The following is a 10217-nucleotide window of genomic DNA, read 5'->3' as shown; positions in this document are numbered from 1 at the left end:
GTTGAGGACTCGACAAATCCAAGTCACTTAGTAATCACGAAACCTCTAAGTGCCAAGGTATAATAGCATATAGTAGGAATCCCTCAAGTCTCCAGGCGAGGAGAGTGGCCAAATAAGGTGTCTTGCTAGTAGCCAAGTTGTCAAAATAACAAAGCTTCACCCTTTTCTTTTTCAAGTGGCAGACCAAAACACCTTTCTCTTATGTTTTCATTTTTTATTTTTTTATGAAGGTTGTTAGGCCCAAAGAAGAGGAGGCCCAAGCCTTTTTTTCTATCTTTGTTTAGTTGCCAAGCCCAAGGAGGAAAAAGAAGACCCATCCTTTGTCTGAAATAGGCCCGAGGCCCAGCCCTTGTTTGAAACTGGCCCAAGGCCCAGCTTAAGACCAGCCCAAGACTATGTTTTGCAGTGCCCTAATTGCACAGCAGCTCATCTCGTGCTTCTTTCTCAGCTTGTCCAACCCTTCTGCGCAGTTCCCACTCTCCTCCTCCCCAGCGTGCGTGTATATATATAATTTTATTTTTATTTTATTTTATTTTATTTTTTTTGAAAATTCCCAAGTCCTAACTTTCCCGTGCCTTCATCCTTCTCTCCCCGCATTTTCAGAAAACAAACTCAGGCCCGAGGCTGGTGCTGCTGCCCTGCTGCCGGGTTTTGAGAAGTGTTGCGCATCTGGCTGTAGCGGTGAGTTCTGCAGCGGGTCGTGAAGCCCGGGACTCTGTGGCTGCTGAAAATTGCAGCTTTCATGGGTTGGAGTTTGTGGGTTGTAGAAGCTTGAGGAGTGGGGGAAGGTTCAGAGAAGTGGGTTTCTGCTTCTGCAATCTGACGTAGCAGGTCAATTCCTCACCACCCTAATTTCTGGAAGTTGCAGATTGAAGCAGTGGGTTTGTGAGGTTCGATTTGTAGGCTTCAAGGTCTGGGTTTCGGTTCATAGTTTCAGAAGCTCGACTTCGTGGAGCTCCGTCGGTTGTATTTCTGCTTTGGAAAAAAAATGGGCAGGGATTGACAGATGCTAAGCTCGATTTCTGACTAGGGAGTGTTAAATTGGCATCTGCATCAAAGAAATGAAATAGAAAGTGGTCCTAGTTCGCCACACCACAGACTGTCCTCACTCCCCACGAGTCCTCCTTGGTTTTATCATTCAGATAGAAAGCAGTTTCGTGAACATTGTTTGGGAATTTGGCAGGTTAGCCGTGGACTGCAGGGAAGGTGTTTTTTTTTCTTTGCTTTGTAGGGGAAGGAGCAGAGGGATATTTGAGAATCAGATGAGTGAAGTTCTAGGGATTTTGAAATCCTAAACGGCTGGGCTGTTACAGAAAGCTGGTTTGCTAGGGTAGTTTGCAGGAAGCTGGTGGGTGCCGTCGGTTGCAGCTTCAGAGGCCCAACACTTCTCCATTTATTTATTTTTAGGTGTCGAAGTACTTGGGATTTGATTGTTTAATTGTGCTTTTGTTTATGACTGAAGCTGTATACAAAGGATTATATAATATGTAACAGGAACTTCGTGAATGGAGAGAAAGGATAAGAAAATTTATGTTTAAAGTTTTTGTTCATATGATTGTTGTTGCACAAATTGCCAAAAATCTTGGCTTTTGTGATTTTTTTTATATTTTATATATATTTTTTAAATTTGTGGCAAAGGTTTGTGTTTGAAAAATAGTTTAATAGGTAAAGGTTTATGGTTATGGTTTAATGGGTGTAGGTTTATTGTAGATTTTTGGTTTTAGGTTTTTTTTGTTTGTGCGCATAGCTTGAATAATTGAAGTTATTCATAAGATATCATAAATTGATTTTGCTTCACACAATTTTGATCAAGAGTGTATGAAACTTTTACATGTTTTAGTGTTGAAGCTTTGTAGGTAAGATTTTTAGGTTGAAATTTTGTAGGTGAAGCTTATAGGTTGAAGCTTTTTTGAAGCACATAAATAGATTTTGCTTCCACACTCTTGAAGAAGAGTGTGGAAGGCTTTTTGAATTTTTTGTTGAAGCTTTCGGTTGAAACTTTTTTTAAGCACATAAATAGATTTTGCTTTCACACTCTTGAAAAAGAGTGTGGAAGGCTTTTCGAATTTTTTGTTAAAGCTTTCGGTTGAAGTTTTTTCCTTTCAAGGTGCGGGAGGTTTCCTCCCTCAAAGTGTGTGAAGGCTTTTTTCCTTCAAGGGTGTGGGAAGCTCTCTCCCTTCAAGGGTGTGGGAAGCTCACCCCCTTCAAGGGTGTGGGAAGCTAAGATCTTTCCCTTCAAGGGTGTGGGAAGCTCATACCCTTGGGTGTGGAAAGCTCTCTTCCTTTAAAAATTAAGGGTGTGGGAGGCTCTCTTCCTTGGGCATGGTAAGCTCTTTATAGGACCTCATAAGTTGATTTTGCTTCCACACTCTTGAGAAAGAGTGTGGAAGGCAATTCACATGCTATAGTTATCTCTTATGTGTTAAAGCTTTGTTGGCCCTCTTCACATGTCATAATTAATAATTATCGAAATAATTATTAATTACTTAATTTTGGACTTTTTTTGGCAGATTTTTTTTTGACAAATTTATTATTATTATTATTATTATTATTATTATTATTATTATTATTATTATTATTATTATTATTGTTTATTAACTAGGGACAAGAATATGTGGGAGAGACCACATATATAGATTTTGCTTCCACATTGTTGAGTAAGAGTGTGGAAGGCAATCTACATGTTATAGTAGTTGAAAGTTCAGAGGAACCATATAAATAGATTTTGCTTCCCCACTCTTGAGCAAGAGTGTGGAAGGCAATCTACATCTTGTAGTTGTTGGAGTTTTGTTAAACCATATAATACAATTTTGCTTCCACACTCTTGAGTAAGAGAGTAGAAGACAATCTACATGTTGTAGCTGTTGAAGGTTTGTTGAACCATATAATATGATTTTGCTTCCACACTCTTGAGCAAGAGCGTGGAAGGCTTTGTTGAGTTTGTATATGCCTTTTCCGAGTTGTAAGGCTTGAAAATTTTTGATTTCTAATGAATGCTAAGAGTCCACATGTGCAAGATGTATTGTTCTTCTCTAGTTGGTGAAAAGAAAGTAAGTTCTTTCATCATCCGTTTGGTGAGAGGAGTGGTGAGTTGCCAAAGGAAAAATGTTTATTAAAGTACTAGTTGTATCTTCCACCACCTGGTTGGTGATACGAAGGTAAGTTTCTTCATCACCTAATTGGTAAGAAGAGTGTTGAGTTGCCGAATCTCAACATTGTTTATTAGAGTACTGGTTGTGCTCTTCATCACCTGGTTGGTGATACAAAGGGAGTTCCTTCATCACCTAGTTGGTGAGAATAAGGGCAAGTTGCTGAGGCACATTGTAGCAAGTGCCGAATGGCAAAATGCACATTGACACCCCTTCGAAGCTCAGTTGGCTTATGCATGAATGTGTTGAAATGTATGGTGTTTATGTTGATTGACATGAGTGATGCTTATGAATGTTTTGCTATGCATGAATGAATCCATTGTTTGGATATGTGAACCATGTTGGTTATATCACTTAGTCTCACTTACTTTGTGTCAAAGTACGGATGTTGAAGCTTTGAGTTAGAGTATAGAGGCAGGTCAGCATATACTGGGTGTTCAGTGCTAGGAATGTAAAAGACTCAGATGAAGTTGTCTGAACTCCCTCTTCATTAGATCCCTTTCGCATAGGTGTCCAAATTGCAAATTTATGTTTTACAAAAAGAAGCCCACTGAGCGCTCACTCCATTGTCTAATCCCACTATTTTGTATTTTTGCAATCAAGCCCTTTAAGAAAAACTCATCCTCCAGTTCCAGATTATACTCCATCTTCAATTGGTCGTGTTCTTCAAAAATCTACCGGCTTACAATACAAACTTATAAATTAAAAAAATAGGAAAACTAATGAAAATGGTTTAAAAACTTCGAGTTTTAAAGATAAGGACAAAATAAACGGTAAAGTGATAGTATCATGATTGACTTTTTAGTGTAAAAATGTAGTTTTTCGTTAAAATGAACAGTACCGTGGGCTTTTCGTTAAAACTTCCTTAAAAAATAACTTGTAAGATAATAACATGTCAATATATAAATTTCATATCTCAACTATGAGTCGAACTACAATTTCATACCTCATGTTTTAAACATTACAATGTCAAACACTGTCTTACAAATTCATTGCAATGTCAGGCCCCTATTAAATTTTGTGTTAAGTTTGACTGTTAATAATGAAGGAACACGCGCTGGACCCACATCCTCACCCTACTAAATTAAAAAAATTAATTAAATATTAATAAATATGGAAAACCATTTAAAAAAAGGAAAGTGTTATTGGCACTTCAAAAATCTCATTTTACTCTCTTCACAAGTGTATTTTTCTTTCCAAATATAAAAAGTTTGGAGTGTAGAATGAGATCTTTGAAGTGCCAATAACAATTTCCTAAAAAAATTGTTACAAAATTGTGGGATCCACCCTTCCCCACTCCATCCATCCCCACCCTCCCCTTCTCCCAATTTTGTTCTAAAACCCCTCCAACTATTTTTCCCTCTTTCTGTTCCAAAACACCCCCACCCATTTTTCCCCTTTTCTATATTTATTAATAATTAATTAATTTTTTTGATTTAGTTGGTCAGGATGTAGGTTCCGCGTCTGTCACTTCATCATTTAACAGTCAAATTTAACAAAAAATTTAACGTAGGTCTGACTTTGCAATGAATTTGTAAGACGAGGTATGACATTGCAATATTTAAAACATCAGGTATGACATTGTCGTTCGACTCATACTTGAGGTAATTTTGTATAATTTTCCCTAAAAACTAACACTGATTAAACTCTTCTTTCATCTATGACCATATCGATTGTTAAATCATCTTCATTATTTTTTTACATTCTGCCACACCATAAAAAAGTTAACAACACATAAATACCACAATTAAACATCATAAGTTACTTGCATGAGCAACTAGTAACATTTACTTAAATTCTATTAGGACAACCTCAAACTTTCATCTATAAAACATCCTCAGACGAATTGTATCTCTTTGCTTGTAGTACAGGGAAATAAGGTTGCCAACATTAATGTTAACCCTCTAAATGTAGAAATGTTTAAGTTCAAAATATTTGTTTGCTTTATTTAGTTATTAATATTAACAAGCTAAGATTATGTACAATATAACTGCACAAAGGAGGAGGGCGGTGATAGGTCCGCAAATGCATTTTATTTCTCCTTCACACTAGGGTCACTCCACATTAGCTGTGAAGATACTCCAAGATCACAACTCGCATGTGTTGTCCTCGTTTGGTTTTGACCAAAGTCAAACTATTCAAAATGTATGTGGGTTGGCTACGGAATGAAATTATCTCCGGATGTCACACTTTAGAGTTTATAGACTGAGCAATCTGAACTATCAATTTAAGAAAGAGAGAGATACATGGGCGTGGGATAGAAAAATTGTGTGTGAGGTGAGCCAGTAAAATGAGCTAATAGGATTGCAAAATTTAAATTGCAGAGTTTTAGATTGTTTGATCCGTAGGCTCCGGATTGTGAGCTTCAAAGAGAATCTCAATCCATTAACTACGTACTTCATAAACGGGTTTCACTTCCATGCACCACCACATTTCGAGCTCCATTTTTCTCTTTCATTTCTTGTGCTGCTTTTCTTGCTAGCTCCCTGTGGAGTATATTGATTTGATAGAGTCTCAATGGCAAGGACGTTCGTTGTCTATGGCTGGACGTGTTGCTCTAATTAAATCGGTTGTTATTAGTATGCTTTCTCATAGTTTTTCAGTTTACCGATGGCCTTCTACTGTTTTGGTGCAAGTCAGAAATTGGGCTCGTAATTTTATCTGGACAGGTTGTGCGGACTCTCGTAGTTTTTCGACGGTTTCATGGAAGAGGTGTTGTGCTCCACTGAATGAGGGTGGTCTTGGCATTTGGAATTTCGCTTCTTTGAATCAGACTTTTCTGCTGAAAAATTTTTGGGACATCTTGGTCACCTCTACTTTGGCTTCTTCATTTTTTCGCGGTCGGTTTTTCAATAATCATGGTTTGCCCTCCTCCTCGTATAAGACTTCTTCAATATGGCCTAGTCTTCGTCCTCTTTTCTCTGAATTACAATAGAACTCACGTTGGATTATTGGTTCAGGTAAAAACGTTTCTTTTTGGCATGCCAATTTGTTGGATAAATCCTTAATTGAAGTTTTAAACATTCCAAATGCTTTGGGTAAAACTTTGCATGCACGGGTCTCCAATTTTATTATTGATGGGAATTGGATATGTCCTGCCTCTCTCCATGATAGTTTACATCTTATTTGGGGTCAAATTTGTTCTATTTGTTTACCTAAGATTACTGAAATTGATGATACTTTGATTTGGATCGATTCTTCTGATGGTCATCTCACGTTTTCTCGTGCGTATGATATTAAACGAAGCAAGCAACCTTTGGTGGTTTGGGACCGTTGGGTTTGGAATTCTTGTTTTCGTCCTAGAAATTCTCTTTTTCTATGGAAATTCATGCATGGGAAAATTGTTATAGATGTAGAAGTTTGAGACCTTCTTGTCCGTCAACAGTATTTTTTCACTAGCTTTTATATAGGCTTATTCCTTTTTCGAACTTGGACCATTTGGAAATGGATTGAAGGCTTGGGCCTTATGGTTGTGTGGATTAGGCTTGATGATTATACTATAATATTAATATTAATTAATATTAATTAATCAAGACAAGGGCCTTGGGCCTTGGGCCACTTGGGGTCAAGGAATTAAAATTAATCTGAACAATTAATTTTAATTTCGAATTAAGTTTTTAATTAAATCAATTAAGCCATAAAGTACGGTGATGTGGAAAATGTGAATGAATTTAAATCTAAAAGTGCCTAAAGACCAGAGTGTGCTGTGAGCGGGAATGAACTCATTTCACACGCGACGTCAGAGCATAAGTAAAGTACAGTAGTGTGGGTAAGGATCATACCCTCAGACGTAGCTCCTATACTGAGATTCGCCAAGAATCCTCGTTGATATGAACTTTCAGTAGCTAAAACCTGAAGGGGCGAAAAACAGAAGGGTGAGTGGGCACAAAAACAAAGCTTTAGAAAACACATTTCTCTTTTCTGAAAGTAATAACTCCTCACTGTAAAACCCGTATAATTTCTAGAAAATAATAATACATACGTATGTAGAAATCATGCTCAAGAGTAGTGAAAACCAAGTATATGCCATGTCAAGTATCTCAGCAATGAAATAAGTAAGTTAGGTGAAATAAATCAATGCAAAATGATATGTCAGCTGGAATCACTTAACATGACCTGTTCGGCTAAGTCTATAACTCATCTACCAATTCCTGCACACGAGTCAGAACTACCTAATATGATTTGAACGACGGAAATTTGTCAATCAGACTTCACCAATGGAATCAGGGAATCAAATTTAGCCTATGAAGGTCAGGGGATCCCCCAGCCCACACGTCGCCGTAGGTGGCGGTCGGCCATCCCAACTTGCCGGAAAATTCAACTATTTCTAAAAATTCTCAAACTTCACATAAATGAATATCTCAGTGAGTGGAGCAACTTTCATACCTGTGACTAAGGCCAATTTGGCAGGAAAAAGCTCCAATTTCACAAAAACCCGCCAGAACCCTAGATTTGGGTGTGCTTTGTTTCGGCCTCAATTCGAACTTCGACACCCCCAAACTTGTTTGGGCTTTGGTCCTTGTTTCAAGGTGAGTGGTTTGATGGTGGTGATGGTTGACAATGCTTTCACGATAGGCGGATTTCCGTCGTGACACCTTAGGAACCCACGGGTTCCGTTATTCCTTAAAACAGGGCCAATCTAGGTGGGTTTTGTGTGGAAATGAATGAGGAGAGGTTGGGTAGGTGTTTGGTAGTGGTGGTAGGCCGTGAATCACCGGAAAAATGGACAAAAAACCCGCCGAAAATTGTTGCATATGTAGTTCGGGTCACAGGGAGGAACCGGATCAGGATGATCTAATGCTCCTCCACTTCCTCCTTTCCCCTCCTTTCTTCGCTCCCCTATTGGTCACTCTCTCATCTCTCCTTTCCTGATTGGCCCAGTTCCTCCCTCTTTTCTCTCCTTTATATTTCATCTCCACCGCCCATCTTTTTTGTCTTTAAATCTGGGCTACACACGTGGCTCTCCAAATTTTGCTCCAAAAATCTGAAGCTTTCCAAAAAATATTCAAATTACCATTTTGTCCCTATTTTTACTCGCCCATAACTTCTTCATTATAACTCCAAATTACGTTTCGTTTGCACCCACATGTCCGTAGCGATGACTACTATGAGGATATACTAAGAAAATGAACCTTACATGACATGACAAGACTGTCAACAAAAATCAACGTCTTTGCCTCGAAGGGCATTTCCATAAATTCACATTTAAAAATTATTAAAACTGTAATTTTTGGGGACGGGTCGTTACAATCTACCCCCCTTAAGGAAATTTCGTCCTTGAAATTTAAAATGACTTGCTATAAGTAAAATACTCAAAATTAGGTAGAAAATATGTATGTAAATACATACACAAGGAAGAAATCGAGTTAGAGCGGCTGCATAAAAGAGAATGCCATTTTGTCGTGATCGGATTGCAATTATTCCTCTTCCATGCCTCCAAGCTCATACCTTCTTCCTTCCTCGATAATATAGTAGTATAATACCTGTATAAATAAAATAATGTAGTAAGAAAATATTTGTACAAAAAATCAAAACCCAAAATGAAAATGGACCTCACCAAACATTCGCCGTGTCACAAACTTTGAGAATGAGTCTGAACCATAACTAACTAGTAAATGTTGCCATAGATGAGTCGTCTTGCCCACTTGCTTAGTGAACCCAACAATTAAGCCATTGATATTACAGTCTGCAGCCTGTAATGCAGATAACTCATCGTTGTCTCAATAAGCTAGTGAGAAGTTCCCGAGGATGCCAAAATATCGTTTTGCTCCTCATGTGCGAATATGCCCAGATTGTCCAATTCATGCCTCGATCACGATACTGTACTATTCTAGAGTGCACAGGGCCCTTGATTCGGAAGGACCCCCAAATTTTCTTTACATGTAACCAGATACATATTATATATTTAAATGTGCAAGATAATAATAATTACCGTACCAGCTCTAGTGGTGTAGGCCTTTAATCTTCTTGTACATGGCCTGGGTTGATTCCTAGTGGAATCATTTTGCTATTTTTAAGTTTTGCAAATTTATTAACTTAAAAAGTTGATAGGTTTTACACAAAAAAATCATTCAACATATTTCGAACTTAAGACCTTTCAAGACAAAAAACACTCTTTTTCACTCAAATAATACTTATAATTTGGTGCTCTAATTCATAGTATTTAAATTTTATGAACACAAATTGAAAAAAAAAAACTAACAAAGAAAATACACTATTAAAAAAGATGAGATGCCACTATCTAAATCTTGCATAGGACCCCTAAATTCTCAAAGCCGGCCCTGTATATAACCAAGTGTCATTCATCCGTATTTACTCTAAGGAAAGTTGCAATGTTAGAGTCTGGATATCACCTAATTCGTTGGGTAACTATTTGCTTATGGACTTTGTTGTAGGCAAGGATAAGATATCCTTGCAAGAGATAGGGGATAATGGTATCGGAGGAGTTTGAACTTTCAAACTTATTTAATTTGTTTAACTTTTAGGTTGGCAATAGTTTTATGAAAAATCCAGTTTTATTAACAATACAAATCAAAGGATAATATTAAGAAGATCAAAATTTTAAACAAATAATATATCATCAATAAAAATCAAGCATCATTCATTAGAGTCACTCCACAAATGTATTTTCTCTCTCCCCCACACTAGGTCACTCCACAGTAGCTGTGAAGATACTCCAAGCTCACAACTCAAGTTCAGCTGAACTCATGAACAATGTTAGCCTCTTGTCCGATCCATTATGTTCATCATGGTTCCGTCTTTCGGATGGTTCGCTCTTGTCTTGTAAACAGTTAGGTTTGTGAGAGTTGCAACTCGGTCGTGTCAATACTTGAAAGGATTTTGTAAAAGTGCAGTTGCTTCACTTTTTAAAAAGTGCACTTGAAATGATGTACAATGAACAAACACGATTGTTCTACGATGATTTGTTCATCTTCATTGAGTTAAAAGTTGACACTGCCTTTCTGTTACTTTGCATTTAGAGAAGATGACGTAACTAGGCAGTAAGCAAATGTGAAAAGTTCACAATCATACAATTGATGAAGAAAATACTGCAACAATTTCCATGAT

The 10217-nt window shown here is 37.5% G+C and overlaps 1 long non-coding RNA gene across 1 annotated transcript; it reads left to right on the top strand.

Moving 5' to 3' along the window:
- Positions 1–439: 439 nt before the first annotated feature.
- LOC148694596 (uncharacterized) lies at positions 440–1539 on the top strand. Its single transcript, XR_015965613.1, has 2 exons — positions 440–493; positions 604–1539. It is a non-coding gene; the product is annotated as an uncharacterized LOC148694596 (long non-coding RNA).
- The last annotated feature ends 8678 nt before the right edge of the window (positions 1540–10217 follow it).

This window comes from Pyrus communis, chromosome 8 (assembly GCF_041283825.1).
Source record: "Pyrus communis isolate YQ-2024b chromosome 8, ASM4128382v1, whole genome shotgun sequence".
In the NCBI taxonomy this organism is placed as follows: Eukaryota; Viridiplantae; Streptophyta; class Magnoliopsida; order Rosales; family Rosaceae; genus Pyrus; species Pyrus communis.
This window is presented reverse-complemented; position numbering and strand designations above follow the sequence as displayed.